General features: G+C 31.6%; 1 protein-coding gene and 1 pseudogene across 1 annotated transcript in view; one reads left to right on the top strand and one right to left on the bottom strand.

The window, feature by feature from the left end:
- Positions 1–23,763, top strand: part of LOC118199247 (guanylate cyclase 32E-like) — an 876,682-nt gene that overhangs the window by 417,697 nt on the left and 435,222 nt on the right. The window lies entirely within an intron of this gene.
- Positions 7,541–8,155, bottom strand: LOC146997667 (uncharacterized; annotated as a pseudogene).

Below are 23,763 nucleotides of genomic sequence, written 5' to 3'. Positions count from 1 at the left end.
AAAAAAATGCTCATTTTAAAATTATTTTGCGATATTGCTTTTGAACTGAATTTTATAGTTTTAGAGGGAAAAACATGATATTTAATAAATTTAATAAATAAAGTTAACACACAAAACGGTAAAAAAGCCCCTTTGGGCGTAATGTAAAATCTGAAAGCCTTCAGATTTTTTTTTTTTTTTGGGGGGGGGTTGTTGTTTCTGATGTAGTATATCATTTTTACGTTAACAAATTAATTACATAAATAAATGATATGACTTATAAAATTTAAACTGTTTTTTCAGTTCAGTTTCAATTTTGCCGTATACTGAAGGATTTCCTTTTAAGAATTGTAAATAAGTGTCGTTTGTTACTTGTGCTATTTTAATGTTGGCACATAAATAAATTAATGTTTGGAAACAAATATATCAAGATTTGAATATATATTTGATATTTGAAAAAAATATCGTGTGCTAAAGTGATAAGCCTTTAAAGGGTTTTTGTGGTTCTATATTTTCCAGATGGCAAATAATTATTTTGATTTGAATTTGAGATTTCAAGTACTCCATTTCATTTTGCATGGTTAAAATTTTTAAAAAAATGTGTGGATTATAACTATTCTTTTCAGGAAATTAAGATAAAAATAATTCGATATTTTTTAAATATTTTTACCTAAAATTTATCTTAAACTAATTCCATATATTTCAATATTAATTCAATATACATATAATTTATTATTAATTAAATTTTTTGTATGAATGGTAATAATTTTTTACAGAAAATTTAGATAAAGCTAATTCCATATTTTTAATGCTTTTACTTAAAATTTAGCTAAGACTGATTCTATGTATTTTAATATTTTAAAATTTTAATTTTACAATACATTTCAAAATTGTAGTTTACTATCCGAAATCAAAATATTATTTCTTTCATTTTCCCTTACTTCTGGTACAACACCTTGCTTGCATTTGATTCCAGGAAATACCTAGGACCATGCAATCAGGCCGCTCTAACCTTTGTAGGATTCACATCAAAAAATGTGCTTATTATTTTGTACTTAAGAATAGTATACTTAACAAGGTTTTTAAATTGCGTGGTAAACAGAAAACATATTAAAAAGTATTTTTTAATATGTAATAACATTGTTCTTATTTGAATTCTGCTTCAAGTAAAACATTCTTATGTCTTTGGAATTAAACCCCATAACTAATTTTAATAAATTTGTGTTTATTCTGATATTTACGATACCGCTATGACAACAAATAGAAAATTTTCCATTATGTGCGTATTCATTTGGGAAAACCGTTTCTGAATTAAACTTCTCATTCATGAATGAAGACTAAATTTCTTGAAGACTAAACCCTTTTGATGAAATTTAGTTAAACATGAAACTGTAATGTATGCTGCACTTCTCTAATGCAGTTTAAACATGTGAGAATTGTTTTTGCCTAATCTTCACTAGACACAAGACTAAAGGACTTTAGATTCGAAAAGATTTGTTTTGGGCGAATAATTACCACAAAATTCTTGCTACATATAGCTTATACTTTGCAAAAGCAGTGTTCTAATTTAATAAGTAAGGTAAGAATATTTTAGGTAAATTTGTTTTGGATAAAGATATAGTATCTTATCTGTAAAACGTATATATCAGAATTTTTGCACGACGAGAGAAGACGAAGAATGTAACTATTATAATTCATTTCCCTCATTATTCCATTAAAAATATATTTTTTTAATATGTTTTAAAATAAAAACAATGCATTGTGACTTACCAGATAGACAACTTCCGTCGACGACATAATCCTGCCCCGCATAGTTTTACAGCATTTACTAAGATTTAGCTTTTAAAAATCCTCCATTCCATTAGTATTCCTTTTCCGTTTCTAAAAACAAAAATAAATACCGCTCTGTTTATAAAAAAATTAATGTTTCATAACGTGAGAGCCTCTTCCGGTTTTATATTGCATACAGGTAAAAAGTGGCCATTGTTTTTTAATCAGTACTTCCTCAAATTATACTAATTTAACCTAATTTTAATTTTAGTCATAAGCGAAGTTTATACTTTATGTTTCGCTTGCTGGTAAATGTTAAAGAAAATGTAAATATATGTCGTTTGATTTCTTAAATTCTATATATAAGCGATTCTATAGCTTATATATTATAAGCGATTCTATGTAATATATGTAATCAAACTAAAAACAGAAGTGTAGTAAGTCCAAATTAAAACTAAAAACATAAGTTTTAGTGCACGCATTACATTCCTCGTAACTGACCCTCTAAAGAACACTATAAAAAACTAACACTTTAACGTGCATTTATTTTAGTTTACTTTGCTTCCATCACTTTCTTGTACGAAGTTTTAACTACTCCTTTAACTAATTTACTTTAAAATACTCAATATAAATGGACGCCTGAATGCCAAAGAGTCTTTTAAAATATGAAAGATGCTTTAACTTCAAGATCTACTTTGACTTACTTAGCCGAAAATATCCCTGTCATGTGTTTGCAGAACGTATAAAGAAGCTGTTGACGCAATTCTAAAACAAGAACATCTCGATAGTAATTTGCATCCCATAGCTGGCCACTGTAGGTGATTAAGATCTTATGAAAAAAATTAGCGCAATTAGTGAATTAGAGAGTTTAGCTTTTGTAGATGCTATTGATAAATTTTATTACTATTTACATGGTGACCATTTTAATGCACATACTGCATGCTGCCCTATTTAGGCTTAAAAATGTAAAACATCCTACAAGTAAACTATTTAGATTATCATTGAAATTATCTGTGTATGATTTTGATATAAAATATTAAACTGTTTCTACTAATGTTGAAGCTGATATGCTATATAGAAATCCCATTTTCCAACATTTATATGTATAAACTAATTTATTATCGTTAGAAGAAATTAAAGATAACAAATGCAGATAATGTTTTTAACCCTAAGTATAAGAAAATTAATTGTGTGTTAATTATAAAGATACAAAATTTCGTCCAAAATTTTAACTCCAATATGTCTTCGTACTAAATTCTTGAAAAAGCTCATGATGACTTTGGGCACACTGATGTCTCCTCACTGTTAAATATGTTGTTACTTCAGTATTATTGGGCAAGAATAATACAAGATATTCGAAAACATTGTGAAGTATGTAAACAAAAATTTGTTCTAATGCAAGCATTACCTTCTTTGTGTGAACCTTTCGATTTATTCTCTATTGACACTGCTGAGGGTTTAAATTATTATATTTCTACTAAAAAGCACGTTCGCAATATTATAGATCATGCTGCTCGATATACTATGGAGTTATGCTTTTAAACGTGTGACTACTGATAGTAATTGTTAATAACAAATTTTCTAATTCAAGTTATAAAGAAATCTAGATTTGTACCCAGGAATTGAAGAAGCTAGGAAAATTGCTCAAAATTGATTGGATGATTATCATAACATAAATAAAAATAAATATGATTTCCATTTTAAAACAAGTAATTTTAACATGTTGATTTATTAATGTCTGAGAAATTTCAGTACCCTAACACTAGAAAACCTTCACCTCATTTTTCAGGCTCTTATAAAACTTTAAAACAATATTCTGAAGTTACTTTTGAAATAGATAAACCATATTTCCTTATTAAAAAGAAATCAGAAATTGTCTATTCTAACAGGCTGAGACCTTTAAATCCAACAAAGGAATTTAAATTAATCAGAAATATTAGAATACATATTGTTTTTCAAAATTAAGTAAATTTAATTTTTCCTAATAATGAATTAGAAGTTCTTAATTAATTCTAACCGATGTGAGAATTTTAACTTTATAAAGATATTAACTCTTAGTTAGACAATTTATTTCCGAATTTGACCGTTTTTCCAGTCTGGCTGCTTACGGAGTAGGTGATGAGAAACTAATTTCTGTATCCCTGAAATACTATATTTGCTTTCTAATTGCACTGCTGTAAATATTCTCCACAATTTCTTTGCGAACACTATTGCCTTCTTCTCAAAAGACATTTTTAATGTTACTTCCGCCATGTTCTATGACATTTTACAGTTGTCACCATGGATCCTGTTATAACCTGTATATTTATTTCTTATACATGTTTATGAATATAAAATCAATTTACTTGAATACTAAGTAGATGATAAAAGCTAATGATTAACAAAATCGCAGAGATAAAATTAACGAAATCTCTGATTATTATTTTAAAAATGATATAAACTGATCAATGGCCAGCAGTTATAATGAATTTAATAACAGCCACTTCAATTTAGCTGTTTATTTATTTAAGGAACCGAAGCACAGCAGTTTAGCTCAGCTTTAATCTCTTTTATAACACTAAATGCTTTGGAACGGTCACAATAACAGCCTATTTTGGAATATGATAAACACTAAAAAATATCATGCAGTAAATTTATATTATTAAGTATCAGATCCTGTGCACTTTAACATTAAAACATAGTTTTACTATATTATATAAATCATATATTGCTATCGATTTTGTAGAAGTTATTGCCTCCAACAACAAATTTTTGTTTGCTGTAATGTAGCACTTGTAGAAGATAAATAAGCCTTTATCTTGAATAAAGATAAACAAAAATCGAATTTTTCAACTGTCATATATAAGTATTTCCTTTTATTATAAATTTATATTTATGAGATACAAATTGTCGTTTTTTTTATCCGTTAAAAATAATTTTTAACTTGTTATTGACATAATTATTTGTCTTTCAACAGGTGTTGTTTTAACTCGTCAGCACACGCGCTGGGGTAAAATCTACCCCACGTATAGTCTTTCCTTAGAAAATAAGGGAAGGTCGTACGTGACATTTCTAGTACTTCATGTACCTTTCAAGATCAAGGTTAGGAAGGGGTCGTCCAGAGGAATTTTTGTCGTGTCATTAGGATTTTGTGTTTTCGGAGAAAGAATGTGCAATGGGATTGTAGCTACCCCGCGCGTGTACTAACGTTTCACTTTTAGGGAGACATTCATTGAGATAAGTGCGTACGAGCGAGAACAGTAATGACTGCGGGCTCTTCTCGCTAGTGTTGAAACTGATAGTGAAATTGAAGATTCCGATTCTGAGTGCGATAATATTTATGAAAGTGCTCACGAAACTGATTCTGACCAGTAATATGATGATTCACATGATTTAAGGAGCGTATCTTCTTTTACATCAGATGATTTTTATGTTTGAAAAGATGGAACAAATTGAAGTAAAAAAAAAAACCCTCGAAAAACGTTCGGACACGGCCGCACAATCTAATGATACATTTACCTGCTGTCAAGAAAAGCTTTAGAAATTTGAAAAATTCAAATGAGTGTTTATTGCAAATTTTTTATGAATAAATAATGGAAGATTTGGTGAAATTAACAAACATTTACATTTCATCAATAAGAAACAAATTCTCTAGAGAACGTGATGCATAAGAGACAAACGTAGCTGAATTGAAGGCTTTGATTTTCCTATTATATTGCGCTGGACTGCTGAGAGCAGCACTTCTCAAAGCAAAGATTTGCGGTCAGCTGACGGATGCGAAATAACTGTTTTTCAAATAACAATGTCTATCAACCGATTCCACTTCCTTTTGAGGTGTATTAGGTTTGATGACATAAATTTACAAGCAGAGCGAAAGATGACGGCTAGACTTGCACTTATTAGAAATGTTTTTGAAATATTTATCAAAAATATACTAAAAATATATTCTTTATCTGAATATTGTACTATAGACGAAAAATTAGAAACCTTTCGAGAAATTTGTCAATTCAGACAATATATAAAACGTAAGCTCCCAAGATATGGAATAAACACTTTTGCTTTGTGCGATTCTCATACATTTTACGCATACAACCTAGAAATTTATGCAGGTCAGCAGCCTTTCGGATAATATAGACATTCAAATGTGGCATTGGATGATGTACAAAGACTTACTGCACCCATAAGTGGCACTGAAAGAAATATAACTATGGACAATTGGTACATGAGCATGCCTTTGACCAATGAATTATTGAAAAGCACAAATTGACGTGTTTTGGGACACTTCGAAAAGATAAGAGTGAAATTCCAGAAGAATTTCTGCTAAATAAAACAGGCTTCTGTACTCTTCGCGTTTTGGGTTTAGAGGTAAAGAATTAACTCTTACTCCATATGTTCCAAAAAAGAGTAAGTTGGTTCTTGTTCTATCATCCATGCATGAGGATAATCAAATCGATCCATTGTCTAAAGAGCAGCTCAAGCTCGAAATGATAACTTTTTTGCAATTCTACAAAAGGCGATCATTATACTGTTGATGAGTTACTGTCTGTCTACGGTAAGAACAGCTCTCGCCAGTTTGTCTGCGGCTGTCTGTTGCCATAGAAACGAGCCGTGACCCATTTTTCGTAGGGGTGTCTTGAAGATTTACTTCTCAGTTTGCCAACTTGGCATATTTAAAGATGATTTGGCGATATTCACATTTTGTTTTAGTTTCAAGTAAAATGCTTGTTGACCCTTTGCGTCGACCCCGACATTAAATTTCCGAAAATGAAAATTGATGGCGTAAATAAAGTTTTTGCAGTTAAGGAACGGTCTTTGATTTTGCCGAGTGAGGTGCGAGTCGCTGAATTTGCCATCTTTCTAGATGTACAATGAGTAAAAATATATCAAAATAACTTGTAGGGAAATGCATTTAAAAATCCGTGCTTATTTTTGAAGAAAAATGCTCTCAATAAATACTTTTTGCGAACATTTCTTCTTTTCCCATACCTTCAAACTAAACCAAAAGCTGGTCAATTGAATGACGAAAGGAAGCGAAGGTAAATTAAAATCAAAACTGTTTTTACTTAATTACCAGTGGTTTGGGTTGGTTTATATGATTACGAAAAGCCTCCAAGGTTAAATGCCTAAGAGGAGGGATGCATTCGTGGAGGGCTTGCTAAGGAAAACTGCCTCGTATACACGTTACACATGGGGAAAACACCCATGCAGCCAGCCCGTTCACGGGATTCAAACCTCGGACCGAACTACAAGTGTTCAGTGACTTTACCGATCGGCCGCTGCTGGGCCTCTTAATTACCAGCGCCCATTTATGCATCATGCTGCTTTTTATAGACACTGTAATAGCTTGTAACATAATAAAATGTTAAAATCAGAACAAAATTAAGGTCTCTTAAATTATTCAGTTACCTATTTTATATTTAAAATTATACGAAATTTATATAATTATACAAAATTTGGCTTTTATAACTGCAGTGAGCATTGTTCATTAATATAATTTTGTATTAATATTTTCATAATAAAACAAAACTTATTTAATTTCAATTAAAGATTAAAAATTATTTTCTAAGCAAATTATACCATGGCTTGTGGGTCCCCAAGAACACAGTAATGGGAAATGAAGCAACCATTCAGTGTTCTTTATTATCCACAGGGGGGGTTTCGCCTCTGCCGAAGGCTCATTGTTGCCCACTTTTGGTAATCTTTCATTTACATAGTGGCAAAGAAAATATTGAACCTAGAAATATCCTTACAACTTGACAAAGCTATCAGATGAAGAAGAGGAATGCCTTCGTGGAGGACTTTGGTATAACATCTGAAAAGTCATCTAGTCACTGTCGCAAGATTCCGTTTCTTCTGAATCAGAATCAGAATCGCTGCTGCCAGTTTGAATTATTAATCCATCCACTATCTCTTCTAAAAGTTCGTCCTTGTCCCAATAATAATTTTCAAGTTTTTCTACGTGGTTGCAGTGCGCCTGCCATTCTTGAGAAGTGACTTCATCCAAAGCTTTTTGTGTTAAATTTTTCAAATTTTCCAAGCTTAAGTCTCCAGTCACATTCCTTTCCCTGATCAGTCTTTTAACTGATGACCAAACGTATTCAATTGCGTTTAGATCACAGTGGTAAGGAGGGAGACGTACAACATGATGCCCATTTTCTTTTATGATGTTGTCAATTTTATATATTACTTTTTTAGGACGATTGCATTCTATTAAGCTGAACAGTTCCGCTTTTCGCATTTTGGGATCGGAGCATATCGTCTTCTTCATCAGCCAATTTACCATTGTTTGCTTTGTAGCATATTTCGTGGGTGTCGGATCTTCAATTTTTGTGTGATACGGGGCATTATCCATGCATACCACACTTTGAGGTCGTAAATTTGGAAGAAGCTTTTCCTACACCCATTTTTCAAAATTTTCATAGTTCATTTGCCCATGGTAATCCCCGCTTTGAGCTGATGCTTTATATATAAGTTGGGCACCTGGAATAAATCCTGCGGAAGAGCCATCATGGACAACAATCCTATTTTTGGAACTGACATTTATCTGTGCGCCCAAAACCGTATCATGCTGCCAACATTTCTTAAAAGTTAAATTGCTGTCAATCCATGTTTCATCGATGTAAACGATGTGGCGTCCACTTGCTCTGAGTTTCCTCATTTCGCGTAAATAATTGTTCCTCCAAAATACAATGTGAGGTCTTTCGATAAGAATTTTTCTTTTGTTAACACACTTCCTTGCAGCGAAAATTCATCGAACGCCAAACTTTGCACAATGAGTCTTTTTGCCACGGGAAGTCTATTTTTTGCCTCAAGACAGGCAATAATTTCCGCACAGATGGCACTTTCTTTTCTTTGATGTAAAAGTCTTGTATAGTCTGCCGTATAACGCATTTGTCAAAATCGTCAATTTCGCACTTATGATTAGCAGGGCTTTTTACGTTTCTTTCCAGGCGTATTTAGAAGTTGATCTTGCCCCATTGTTGATACTTCGCGCTTAATTTTTTTAATTGTATACTCCAATACTCCAGTAGCTTGCGATGTTCTCTTCAAAACTTGAGGAAGAGGAACTACTAAAGAGTTCGCCGAAGCTTCAGAAGCGCAAAATTCTGCGACATTGTACACTATTTGACGTGCCTGAGACTTTAAAGGTTGACCTTTCTTAAACTGGAAGGGCATTTTAAAAATTGGCGATTAACAAAGCACTACGAAATTCAAGCTAAATAGAAGCAAATTTGAACAAATACCAGTACAAAAGATATAACAACGAGAATAAAAATAGCTAATAGTAATAATATAAGGCTTAAGAAAAGATGCGTGCAGCTGGAATGAAACTAAGAAGACGAATGATAAACTCTTTTCCCTTCAGCCAACAGTCGCCAAAAACAAAATAACAATAAAGCAACCCTTGGTTCGTCCCTATTTGAAATATACTAGCCCTGTTGCTATAGCGACCGCCACCCGCCAGACACCGTGGCGGGAGGTGTTCTTACCGTAGACAGACAGTATGTGGAACTTAGTCTGTTTCAAGAAAATGCCACCGCTGGCCTCTAACGGTATTTCTGGACTAATGAACATTGCAGGTATAAATGCTTTTATTATTCATCGATCAAATAACGACCAAGTGAATATGAACCGAAGAGCTTTTCTCAAAGATTTAGCATTAGATCTTGTAAAAGAACATGTCCTAAAAAGGGGCTACAATTCTATCTCTCTCTAAAAACTCAAAACTGGAGTAAAAAGGTTGGCAGGAATAGAAGCAGCAGACCTTCACCTTTAAGAAATTGTTTGCAAAAATATGTTGTCACACTATGTGAGGATTATTCAAAACGAGATTATTTGAATAATAAACTCAGGTAAGAGGGGGCCGAAAACCTATGTGTTATTTATATTTTCTAATGTTCGTATTTAGAATATAATTTTTGATATGAATACTTGTATGACATTATATTGAGTTTTAAGGAAAAAAGCTAGTAAGAATGCAGCCTTTTTATATTCCTCTAGTGCTTTATCAAAACACTCTTTTTAAGAAACACTTATGTTTGTACATATGAAAACTGATTTTTCTAATATAAGAAGTCATTTATGTATCTTATATAAGTTAGTAATTTTGCATAAATTTCGATTTTTATGGCTTACTTTAGGTAACCAGTATGGAAATGTTTGTATAACTTAAAGTAAGATTATTTCGAATTATAACTGGAAAAAAGATTTTACAGAATTCAAAAAGCTATTAGTCATTTATACATTCATTTAAAACAAAGAAAATGCATTTATTTATACGTTGGGGGGTTGAATTCTGAAAAGCAAACACTGGGGTAAAATTTGTCAACCTCTCCAGAAAGTTAATCAGAAAATAAAACAGAATTAAAATTTTATAGTTTTAACAGATGATGATTGATTATTTTTTGCACTTCATTTCGTTCATCTTAAGATGTAAATTAGTTTATCTTTTATCTTCTTTACTAGCATTTGTAGTTACAGATTTGGAAAGTTTAACTTAATTCTGCTGCCTTTTCATGAGCGCTGGATATTAAGAAGATTTAAGTCATTTGTTTACAAGGAAATGTTGTTTAGAAGCAGCGAGTTATTTTAAATATTTAAGCAAACGTTCTTTAAGGAAAAACGTGTTAAGTAAACTAGGCGAACTTTGAATTTCGGCTAAAGTCGGGTTTTATTTTCGTGAGTAAGTAATTGCTTGATTGGAGCCCTAATGGATTGCATGTGACTATTTCTTTAGGTTTGAATTAAGAAATAATTTTAAGTGGTAATTGTATATTGGGATCCTTATTATAGGATAACGCTCTGTTGAGCAATCAATTCAACCTAAGTTATGAAGTATTTCTCCCGCCGTCTTAGCATGCCTTCGTGGTGTAGTGGTCAGAACACTCGACGCGTATTCGAGAGGTCCGTGGTTCGAGTCCCGGCGAGGGCATTGCTCTTTTTTCATCTCTCCTGCTTCCAAAATACCTAATGTCTCTACAAAGTAATACCTTTAGTGTGCAACGTATTCTAATACTTTGGAGTTCTAATTAAACGTGCAAATAACACTTTTGGACAATAGATTACTTTTGTAATTTTATTAACTTCTTGAGGTAAATATACAAATGTGTTGCTGTATTATTTTCGTGTTCTTCATTATAAATGTCTAGGAGTTCTCTGTCCTTTTACATTATTGCTCGGAATTCAGGTAATTTTGTAAGCATATTGTATTCAACAGCTGACGAATCATAGCAAGAATAATATATGATTAATTTCCTAGTTAATTTATTAAAACGCTTTTGTATCAAATTTTCGGAGAGGTGAAAAATGCGGAGAAATTTTACTGCAATAAGATGATGTTACATGTAGAACTTAAATCCCCATTTCTGGACTCAAATTAATAGAAGAACATTAATCTGCTGTTGAGTGTCTTTAAATATTTGAGCTCCTGAAACTTTCCCAGTAACGGTTGCAAGAAATAGTTAGTTTTCACTTATACTATAAGAGATAGTTTTAATTACAGTTAAATCTTACCTCTAATTTACCTCTATTTTATACTTATGTTTTATGCCACCGCCCAGATGGTATAATGGTTAGGGGAGCCGACTACAATACCTAAGGGCTCGGGTTCGAATTCCGGAGAAGTCGTGGTTATAACTCTCCGTCCATTTATAAGAGGTCCCTTTATAAGAGATTCCTTTATAAATCCGTCCCTTAAAGAGGTAAAGGTGCCTCCACAATAAAATGGCCGCCATGTCCGGCCTTAGGAGTGGCCAATGTCGAAAAAAGACAAAATATTGCCGTCAGATAAGGCGGCTAAATAAAGCTTAAAGAGGTGCAGTTAGATATTAATTACATTTAAACTTTCAAAGTTACGATATTTGTATAATTTCGCATTGAATAATTTTATATCTGGAAAACTAATGTACCGGAACTTATGTCTGCATATAAATCCAATATCCAAATATCCCGTTATTTAGAATATGTATCCAAATATCCCGTTATTTAGAAATTTTACTTATCTATCATTTCTATATATTGTACATGCTGCAAACATTATCTGTATAGGTAACTAAGGAGTTCCATAGCATATAGTCTGTCAATTTCATTTAATGCTTCAAATTAGATGTGACAAACGATCCCTTTTATAAACGCTTCATTTTAATTACTTCTCTTTATCATTTCATTTTAACAGACCGTATTAAATATTCTCTCTCACCTCTCACTTTCTGCTATTAGGAATTTTGTGAGTTTAAGATAAATTTTTATTCCAAAATTAAAAGAATAACACATTTTCCTCAAGTACTTTATAACCTCTTCTATTCTTAAAATTAATACCAAAAAGAACATAAATTCTTTGAAATTTGTTTCAGTTTGTATATATTAGTAGGCTCAATATTTTATCTAAATAAATCAAATGCTTTCAATTATTATTCACTTATAATTAAAGAATTGCAATATATTATCTTAGCTGTCTGGAAGCCTGATAACTGGCGATAATCTAACGATTTCTTTGTTAAAATTAAAGTAATTTATTGGATGACTGACATCGCTTTTAATCTAAACAACTGATATTTGGTTCCATTCTTTGATGATGTCTTCTGGATGCCAGCAGCTTGTCGTTATTGGTGGAGTTGAATACAGCGGATGATATTTAATGAAGCAGTCTCCACTTAAGGATATTTATAGAGGTCAATATGCTTGGTCTGCAACACTACGCTTTCCATCTAAATGCAAACCTGACGTCTGATACTCGTTTGTCTCCAGTCTGCTAATATTGCGTGCATCGGCACTATATGTAGACTTTATATTTTAGTCTAAATTGTGATAATGAATCATCAAAATATTTAAAAGCACACACTCATATTTTGTTCTTTAGATAATTTCAATTTTGAAATAGTCATATCGTATTTTTACAAAGCAAAATGCTTTGGTGCATCCTCTTAAAAAACGGCCATCTAAGTAAGTCGCCAAAATCGGAATATTAGTCGCCAGAACTGGCAAATTTAATCACTAGATTTTTTTAACCTGCAATGCACTTGATTCACGGTTTGTTTAGATTGCAATACTCGTTTATGAAAAAATAATTACCTTTTGGTATCACCAGTTCAATATTTCCTTTTTCAAACGCTTTACAATCAATTAAAAGATTTCAGCGTTCCTTTTTTTTTACAGCTTTGTGCTTCATATACTGTTGGACTGAAGAACCAGCTTCGATCAGATTGTGCAATAAACAATTAAATGTAGGTGAAAAGACAGCGGGTGATTGAAACTGCTATATGAGAGAAATTTTTCTTTGATCAATCACTTAAAAGATATAATTTGTTGACCTGAAAAATTTTTCGAGATTGAGGAAAATCTATTCGGAAAGCGAAAACCAAATAAAAGTGCCATATTATTGATGGTGATAATAACAGAACATGTACATGAAGGAAGGACATTACATTCGAAGAGCTGGAGTACTGACCAGAGCGATTAATTAACAATGACATGTTAGCGTCAATGAATTTCATTTTACTGTTAATCTTAAATGCAACTTCGTAGAACCAACAAAATGCAGTTACACAAATTGAATGGCACTAGTGTCGGGCCAAATGATAAAATAAATGACAAAGAGGAACAGATCGCCAACACTTCCATTTTTATTTATTACAATTGATGTAGCGGCAACGTGTAAGAACGTAAAAGCAAGAGGTTAGGTTATTTAATTACGGCAAAGCCTCGAGGGCTATCTGCCTAAGGGGAAGGATGCCTTCGTGGAGGACGTTCTAAGGGAAACTGGCTCGTATACACTGTAAAAGCAAGAGAAATTACATAATTCTGTTTTACTTTCTATAAGAAGCAGATTCTGATTTATGACCTTCATAAAGGTGAATAAGTGCTGTTCCCCCGCATATTTTTGCTTTTATATTTTTTTTTTTAAGATCACCATAGTGTTTTCTAGTTTTCGCCAATTTGATTTTAAATGGGGACAAGTTTGCCAAATCTTATGCTGTTTACGCTTTAACAGGGAAGTATCAATGTTTCTTTCTTCTTATTTATTTATTAGACTGTATTATTATGATGTAAAATTTCATTGAAAACGCTCTTAAAAATAGTCGGAAAATGCACATAAAAGTGGAAAAAATTCATTAAAAATAAAAAAGTCCCTTAAAAGTAAAAAATAACGAAATAGAAAATGACACTATTTACAAACATTGGTAAATGGATTAAAACTCAAAGAATTGCATATACATGTCGCTTGAATTTTATTTTTTCTTCCAAGTTTTCATTTTTACTTAAATATATTACAATAGCACTGAATTATTAAGTATTTTTGTATGCTTCTTCATGTTGAAAGTGAATTATCTTATGTTGTTAGTATATAAGTTTTCTTATAGTGAGAATCTTCTCGCTACATCTACTACAGTTATTGGAGCATATTTGAAAAGAAACAAAACTGCATCACTCATCATTAACTCTCCATCAGTTTCAAAAACGTCTGCTTTACCTGTTTCAAACGTCGCCCAATTACCAGTGTAATTTATTGAATCGACATGTTCCATATTTTACTCTTGCTTATTACGTAGTTTAACAGTTTAAATTTTGATCTTTAAACTGATTTGGGATGCACAAGATTTTTATAATTTTTTTCTGTAGAGAAAACATTTCATGGAATATGAATCGGAACAACATCATCCGCATGAACGCTTTTTTTATAACTGACTTCCCAGTTTGAAAAATTTAACTATTGCACGTGCATCTATTGAGTTATATTCTTCAACGTAATTTGACACGCTTCGGATGCAAAGCCAGATTAAGAGCTTAGGATTTAGAGCACTGTATACGATATGATGCTTTTAGGACCATTTTCCTTACGTTATATACAACCTTGTCAATATGGGGTAATTTTCACGGATTCCTTCAGCGAAACGATGCAACGCATGAGCAAGATAAATCGCATGCACTAGCTTGGGATAAAATCCCGTTATTGATTTTTCTGTTTCCGAATACGGAGAAGTATCCCTTAAAATGAGCAATACGGCACTGTGTTGTATGCCATTCGGCCACAAAATATTTAGTGGTATTTCAGTCAACTGAAACTGCAGAATGATTCACTTTTTCGAGTTCATCGACATTAAATAAAAATATCTTGCGAAGATTCTAAATTTTTTAAAAATATACTGCACGTTTCGGCGGTGCTTTCGAGTCAAAAGAATTGTTTGGCGAAACGTATGGTCGTGAACCGTCTGATAACGTCTAAAAGTGAGTTCAATAGAAGTTGAAACAGTGTTATTTTAAGGATAACATTACTTTTAAATTTTATTGCTAAGTATGTCTCAAAAGGCTCTGAAATGTCTCAAAACGTCCCTAAAACACCCCCAAAATTCACTTATGTTCTGGAAAAATGTTCGTGGTGTTTATGGAGCAAAATTCAACTGGTTTTCTTATAACTTTTGAAATAGATTTTATTTAAACCAAAACGTGTTCCATTATTATTGATAATGTTTCACCATCTTTTGAGTAGAGCCATGATGGCATCGGTGAAGAACTTCTGTGGTTTCTGGTTGAAAAGAAGCTGAGTCAAGTAGTTTTCACAGGCCTCTATTGAAACCAGCCTAATTCCACTGAGAGAGTTCTACAGAGATCGGAACAAATGAGAGTCTATGTCTCGAACTTGGTTAGTTGGATGCATCTTAACCTCCCAACCAAGTTGGCGCAGTTTTCGACGGGTCATCAAAGAAGTGTGTGGTCGGGTGTTGTCATGATGGAAGACAGCGCTAAACTTATTATTAATTTCTAGTCGGTTTCTTTCAATTGTCTCGCGTAACCTTTCTAGTTGTTTCGAGAAGAGTTGAAAATAAATCGTCTGACCAACTGGAAATAGTTAATGGTGGACGATTCCTTTAGAGCCCCACCACATACACAACAGTATCTTATTCGGCATTAATCTTGGCTTTGCTACAGCTTGTGACGGCTCCCCATTACTTATCCACGCTTCTTTATGCTTGCGATTGTCGCACGTGATCCACATTTCATCGCCGATTATGACACATTTGAGAAATGTCTCGAATTCATTGCCTTTCAGCTGCGCATTGCAGGTGTTATTTCGGTCTAGCATGTAACTTTCACGCTCAACTCATGCGGAACGCAGTCATCGAGCTTCTTTTTGCAGTCAGTTGTGTGTAAATGGTTCAAAACAGTCTTGTAGTCAATACCCAGCTCCATGCCAATGTTAACATTGCTGATATCTTAATAGACTTTTGAAAGAATTTCATCAGCTTTTTCACTGATTAGACGACCAGAGCGTGACTCATCTTTCACATCAAAATTACGAGAACGAAAGCGAGGAAACCATTTCTACGCACAATATTTTGATACGATAGTTTCAATGTGTACAGCACAAATTTTTCCACAAGCTTGCGCAGTGTTCTTCCCTTTATCATAATAATATTGCAAAATACAGCGTAATTTTTCCTTACTTTATTTCCATTATCAAATGCACACAACTTTTCACCCACTGTACCACGTTCGGTGTTTATACAATCGCAGTAACGTTCGAAGAATTACCTTTCCAACGAACGTTTAGTGGAGTCAGTGCAATCTGTTTTGCCCATGGAGGTAGGAAAGGGAGGAGGGGCCATTCCGCGCTAGAAGTGAAGCACTGCTTTGAAGCTTGGGTCACCAGACGGGGTGTTTTTTGTTTACATTCAGAAGCTCGCTTGACAAAATTCTGATAGTATTTCGACACACAACAGTTCCATAGAAATCGAAAAAGGGACACTCTCGCATGAAAGAAACATTCATAGTGTGATGGATAATAGCAATTTGTATAGTTTACTGACATTTACGCAAAAATCACATCTTGGTTATTTTTCGATAACTAACAACAGCGATTTTGATTATGAATTTGTTTTATAAAATTCTAAGCTGTTGCACTACAAAAATATAGATTTTAAGAAAATTGCTAAAAGAGATCTGCCAAAATTTATTTTCTAGAAGATTTGAAAAGTTTGAAACTTGATGGCTAAATGTAAATATAAAATTATGTATGTTAAAATATTTGTAATTAGGCACATAGGTCAGATTAAGTTTTTATTAAATAGAGTAACGCATGCAAGGGCTATCTGCCTAAAGAGAGAGATGCCATCGTGGGGGAATTTTGAAGAAAAACTGACCTTTGAGTGGGTATTAAAAATAATACTTATAATTTTCATTCAAATTATATTCATATTATAATATTTTTTATGTAAAATTTTCGAGTGTATGCTAAATTAGTGTAAATTACTTTACACGAAAAATATAGTGAATGCACAGAAATTAAAGATTTGCACATGCCAGAAATGATAAATAGGAAATATGTATGGGTATTTATGCATGTGCTTGCAAAAAGCATGTATCTGCCTTTGACAAAATACTTAAATATTCATTAAATTATTTATAAATGTATTTGAAATGAAGAATTTATTCACTTATAAACAACTGTGATAGTACTGTGAAGAAATCTAATGATTAAATGTATCTAATTTATAATGATTATAAATGTTATCTAAATATATAATAACCTTAATATTGAATTGTAAACATAAATTGAAATCCTGTTGACAAATAGGTTATAAAACTATTTAAGCAAGAATTGTTCGTATTGGAAAGCAATCTGTTAAAAGGTATTGTAAAGCAAATGCTATGAGATGCGCACTTAAGAACGTAATAAAGAGTTTTGGAATATGTATTGTTGAAATGAAGGGTTAAAAAAATCTGATAAGTATAATTAAAAGAATTATTCCCTTTACATTTTATAATAACTCAGTTACAAGTTTTAAATAATACTTAAAAAAAAACTTATTTTATTCCCTTTCAGAAATGTTCAGAGAAAGTCAAATACTATTTTCCTAATAATTCTCTAATTTAAAATGAACCGAATAGAGCATTAATTATAAATTGACTTACATTTTTCGATTTAAAAGAAGCCAAAAAATCATGTCATATTTAAGAAAGTATTTTAGGAAGAAGCTCTATAAATAGAAAAGAAATAATGCATAATTTTAATATTAATAATGCAATAAACTTTGATCTTAATTTTTGTACCTTAACCGAATAAAATCGAATTACCTTAATTTTTTTTCTAATGTAATTAACGAAAACTTGTGAAAATATTTCATTCAAATTTAACCATTCTGAGAAAAGTATAGCATTTAATTCCGTTCAGAATGAAATGTTGTTTTGAAAATATGTTGTTTTCACATACTTAGGACTCTGACGTGTTGTAGAAAAAGAAAATATATACATTTATATGTATATTTGTGACGTAATTACAAAATATTTACACCCGAACGCGTCAAATCCCATAGAACTCGATGGTAAATGACCCAATGTTTTGGTCACCACGTAGGGATCGCCGGTGCTTCAGAGCAGGGTACGGAGAAACTTGTTTAGGGCGACTCCTTCTTACTTCCTACCTCCATGGTTTTGCCTGAGTATTTTTTTTCCGTTGACGCCATCAATCGGGAAAAGCGCCACGAACGTTTTCTCAAACCTTAGAAAAATGCTTAAAAATTTCTTATTTTGTCAAAATTTGAGCCTTATTTATAAATATTCTAAATTACTTAAGAAAGTATAAGAAAACTTGTAAGCCCCTATTCTCTAACGAATCCAATAAGCGAACGCGGGAACTAACTACGGTATGAATTGCATGAGAATGAGAATAGGAGAATAAAAAGTAAATAATAAATCTAGGTCTGAAGTTGCATATACATGCTTGCTAATAAGATTAAACAAAATTAAATAGTAAATAAATAATGTTAAATAAAAATTAATCGAAGGTAGATAAATAACTTTATTGTTTTATTTTACAGCAAAACTCAGACTTTGAGCAACAGTGGGCAGTAAATGTAGCAGAAAGAAATCAACTGATGAAATTAATCAAAAAAATCACTGTACACAGTGCTTCGGTAAAAACATTGTTGAACATTAACAAACATGGATTAGCTGAATAAGTCCTTGTCACACACATTCTTTTTTCTCTTCGCTTTTATAATATATACTCTTCTTAGAATTATTAAGAAGTAGATGTTGTATATATATTTTTATATGTATACATGACAGCAAAAATTCAGAATTTTTTAAAAGTAAAAATAACAGTAAACCTTTGCCGAATGCGAATTTTCGGAACGTGATTTTGCACATACTCGATATCGTAATTTTTTCCATTTAATTTGTCCTACGCTAGAACTTCATTCATTACTCGGTACGCTGTGGAGCGTAAGGCGCGTAGTAAGAAATTTTTCACAGGACACGACCCGCGTGCGCTTTGCAATCCTGCTTGGCGCTGCCTCTAGCTTATTGAACGAAAAGCCCTTTTAACGTGGAAATCACGATGCAAACTTACGGTCCACAAAACGATCATAGATCGAACATAAAAAAAAAAAAAAAAAAAATCTGAAATGTTTCAGATTTTAAATTACGTCCAAAGGGGCGTTTTTTAACATTTTGTGTGTTATCTTTCTTTATTAAATATCATGTTCCTCGCACTTAAACCATAAGATCCAGTGCAACAGCAATATCGCAAAATAGTTTTAAAACGAGCATATCTTTAGAATTTCCGATACAGAGACTCACGCGCTGGAGATAAAAATGTTTTTTCTGCACAACGTTGCCATTGCTCGCTTTGAAATCCTTGAGTCTGTTAATCAAAAATTCGTCAAAGTTTTAAAAAATAGGAAATCGATCATAAAACAAATTTCAAATTTAGTCTTCCACATGCTCATATTCGTTGGAGGATTACGTTATTCAAAATTCGATGACTCTATGTACCGTTGTTTTATCACAATACGAGAAATATACATACATTTATGCAGATTTTTCATTATTTAATTTCTTCAAATATAATGCAGGACTCTAACATTTTGTGGCAACAGTTTGAAAAGTGAACCGACATTTATGAGTCCGACGCAAAATGCCAAAACGAAACTAATAGTCCTTCGGGATTCAAATCCCTTTAGACTAAAAAAAAAAAAAAAAAAAAAAAAAAAAACACTCTTTGCAATTTAAAAATTATACGGCCCCGTAATCGTTTTAAAAATGTTTTGTAAATATCTTCTGTATTATGCATACCGATATGCTTTGGCTGCAATAAAATTCAAAGGGCTGTTATGAACTGCAGATTCAGATCAAAATGATTAGTGAGAAAGACTTTTATAATGCGATATAAAAGACTTTTATAATCGTATTATAAGTTTCCCGAAAAATAAATAAATTGTAGTCTGTATATAACCCCCCCCAAAAAAAATAAGTTTTTCATCAGAGAATGACAATTTGCATTGCATTAGTTCACGTTTTGAAGCTTAATGAAATTCTGCTTAACTAGATTTACGTAGTTGTGCTCATGGAATAAGTTGTGAATCTTTTTCATAACCAGAAAGCTGATCGTCTGTTTTATAACACCCATTCAAAAAATGGAATATTCAGAATATCCTTGTTGAGCACTTGTAATGTAAATATGACTTTAACCTTAAATAGAAGAACCTCTAGGTTCCTCGCTTTGTAAGAGATTCGTATACTTATAGTTTCCATTATTAAATCTTTTAATGATATTGTTGCGAATTTTGCATACATGTAAATTGTTTTAGTGAGATAATATGCAATTTGTAGTGCCTCTTGTATAATACAAGATATATCTCGTATATAATGTAAGGCCTTAAGATGCGAATTGTTGCTGAAAAAATAAGGTTACAAGATCAAGTCCATTTAAGACCGAGGTGAACGGCTATCTCAACAAATTAATGAGATAGCGCCTGACGTTGGTTTTCGAGACTAATTTTTTGTCGCCAAATTAGACGAGAAGTAGCCAATATAGATGTCGGAAATTTTGGTCCGATGCCTAAGTAATATCAACTGAGTATGCCTTCCAGCAATTTGGAGAAATCGAAGTCATGGAGGTAGGAAGTAAGAAGGAGTCGCCTAAACAAGTTTCTCCGTACCCTGCTCTGAAGCACCGGCGATCCCTACGTGGTGACCAAATCATTGGGTCATTTACCATTGAGTTCTATGGGATTTGACGCGTTCGGGTGTAAATATTTTGTAATTACGTCGCAAATATACATATAAATATATATATTTTCTTTTTCTACAACACTTCAGAGTCCTAAGTATGTGAAAACAACATATTATTAAACAACATTTCATTCTGAACGGAATTAAATGCTATACTTTTCACAGGACAGTTTTCTCAGAATGGTTAAATTTGAATGAAATATTTTCACAAGTTTTCGTTAATTACATTAGAAAAAAAAATTAAGGTAATTCGATTTTATTCGGTTAAGGTACAAAAATTAAGATCAAAGTTTATTGTATTATTAATATTAAAATTATGCATTATTTCTTTTCTATTTATAGAGCTTCTTCCTAAAATACTTTCTTAAATATGACATGATTTTTTTGGCTTCTTTTAAATCGAAAAATGTAAGTCAATTTATAATTAATGCTCTATTCGGTTCATTTTAAATTAGAGAATTATTAGGAAAATAGTATTTGACTTTCTCTGAACATTTCTGAAAGGGAATAAAATAAATTTTTTTTTAAGTATTATTTAAAACTTGTAACTGAGTTATTATAAAATGTAAAGGGAATAATTCTTTTAATTATACTTATCAGATTTTTTTTAACCCTTCATTTCAACAATACATATTCCAAAACTCTTTATTACGTTCTTAAGTGCGCATCTCATAGCATTTGCTTTACAATACTTTTAACAGATTGCTTTCCAATACGAACAATTCTTGCTTAAATAGTTTTATAACCTATTTGTCAACAGGATTTCAATTTATGTTTACAATTCAATATTAAGGTTATTATATATTTAGATAACATTTATAATCATTATAAATTAGATACATTTAATCATTAGATTTCTTCACAGTACTATCACAGTTGTTTATAAGTGAATAAATTCTTCATTTCAAATACATTTATAAATAATTTAATGAATATTTAAGTATTTTGTCAAAGGCAGATACATGCTTTTTGCAAGCACATGCATAAATACACATGCATACATATTTCCTATTTATCATTTCCGGCATGTGCAAATCTTTAATTTCTGTGCATTCACTATATTTTTCGTGTAAAGTAATTTACACTAATTTAGCATACACCCGAAAGTTTTACATAAAAAATATATATGATTATAATTTGAATGAAGATTATAAGTATTATTTTTAATACCCACTCAAAGGTCAGTTTTTCTTCAAAATTCCTCCACGATGGCATCTCTCTCTTTAGGCAGATAGCCCTTGCATGCGTTACTCTATTTAATAAAAACTTAATCTGACCTATGTGCCTAATTACAAATATTTCAACATACATAATTTTATATTTACATTTAGCCATCAAGTTTCAAACTTTTCAAATCTTCTAGAAAATAAATTTTGGCAGATCTCTTTTAGCAATTTTCTTAAAATCTGTATTTTTGTAGTGCAACAGCTTAGAATTTTATAAAACAAATTCATAATCAAAATCGCTGTTGTTAGTTATCGAAAAATAACCAAGATGTGATTTTTGCGTAAATGTCAGTAAACTATACAAATTGCTATTATCCATCACACTATGAATGTTTCTTTCATGCGAGAGTGTCCCTTTTTCGATTTCTATGGAACTGTCGTGTGTCGAAATACTATCAGAATTTTGTCAAGCGAGCTTCTGAATGTAAACAAAAAAACACCCAGTCTGGTGACCCAAGCTTCAAAGCAGTGCTTCACTTCTAGCGCGGAATGCCCCTGCTCCCTTTCCTACCTCCATGATGCGTTCACATGGAGGTAGGAAGTAAGAAGGAGTCGCCCTAAACAAGTTTCTCCTTACCCTGCTCTGAAGCACCGGCGATCCCTACGTGGTGACCAAAACATTGGGTCATTTACCATAGAGTTCTATGGGACTTGACGCGTTCGGGTGTAAATATTTTGTAATTACGTCGCAAATATACATATAAATGTATATATTTTCTTTTTCTACAACACTTCAGAGTCCTAAGTATGTGAAAACAACATATTTTTAAACAACATTTCATTCTGAACGGAATTAAATGCTATACATTTCACAGGACAGTTTTCTCAGAATGGTTTAATTTGAATGAAATATTTTCACAAGTTTTCGTTAATTACATTAGAAAAAAAAATTAAGGTAATTCGATTTTATTCGGTTAAGGTACAAAAATTAAGATCAAAGTTTATTGTATTATTAATATTAAAATTATGCATTATTTCTTTTCTATTTATAGAGCTTCTTCCTAAAATACTTTCTTAAATATGACATGATTTTTTGGCTTCTTTTAAATCGAAAAATGTAAGTCAATTTATAATTAATGCTCTATTCGGTTCATTTTAAATTAGAGAATTATTAGGAATTAAATAGTATTTGACTTTCTCTGAATATTTCTGAAAGGGAATAAAATAAGTTTTTTTTTAAGTATTATTTAAAACTTGTAACTGAGTTATTATAAAATGTAAGGGGAATAATTCTTTTAATTATACTTATCAGATTTTTTTTTACCTTTCATTTCAACAATACATATTCCAAAACTCTTTGTTACGTTCTTAAGTGCTCATCTCATAGCATTTGCTTTACAATACCTTTTAACAGATTGCTTTCTAATACGAACAATTCTTGCTTAAATAGTTTTATAACGTATTTGTCAACAGGATTTCAATTTATGTTTACAACTCAATATTAAGGTTATTATATATTTAGATAACATTTATAATCATTATAAATTAGATACATTTATCATTAGATTTCTTCACAGTACTTTCACAGTTGTTTATAAGTGAATAAATTCTTCATTTCAAATACATTTATAAATAATTTAATGAATATTTAAGTATTTTGTCAAAGGCAGATACATGCTTTTTGCAAGCACATGCATAAATACCCATACATATAATTTTGACGAGGATTGCAGCATTTGATGGTAATTTTATTTTTAATTAACCCAAATAAGTAAAACGTGTAAGCCCAAAGTGATTATTTTTCAGATATATAAAATTAAAACGATGGGTTTATAATGAGCAGCAGTAAAGCCTCTTC

This window comes from Stegodyphus dumicola, chromosome 4, assembly GCF_044657685.1.
Source record: "Stegodyphus dumicola isolate Sdum_Otavi_A_Nest chromosome 4, ASM4465768v1".
Lineage (NCBI taxonomy): Eukaryota > Metazoa > Arthropoda > Arachnida > Araneae > Eresidae > Stegodyphus > Stegodyphus dumicola.
The sequence above is the reverse complement of the archived record's forward strand: the minus strand, read 5'-3'. Positions and strand labels throughout refer to the sequence as shown.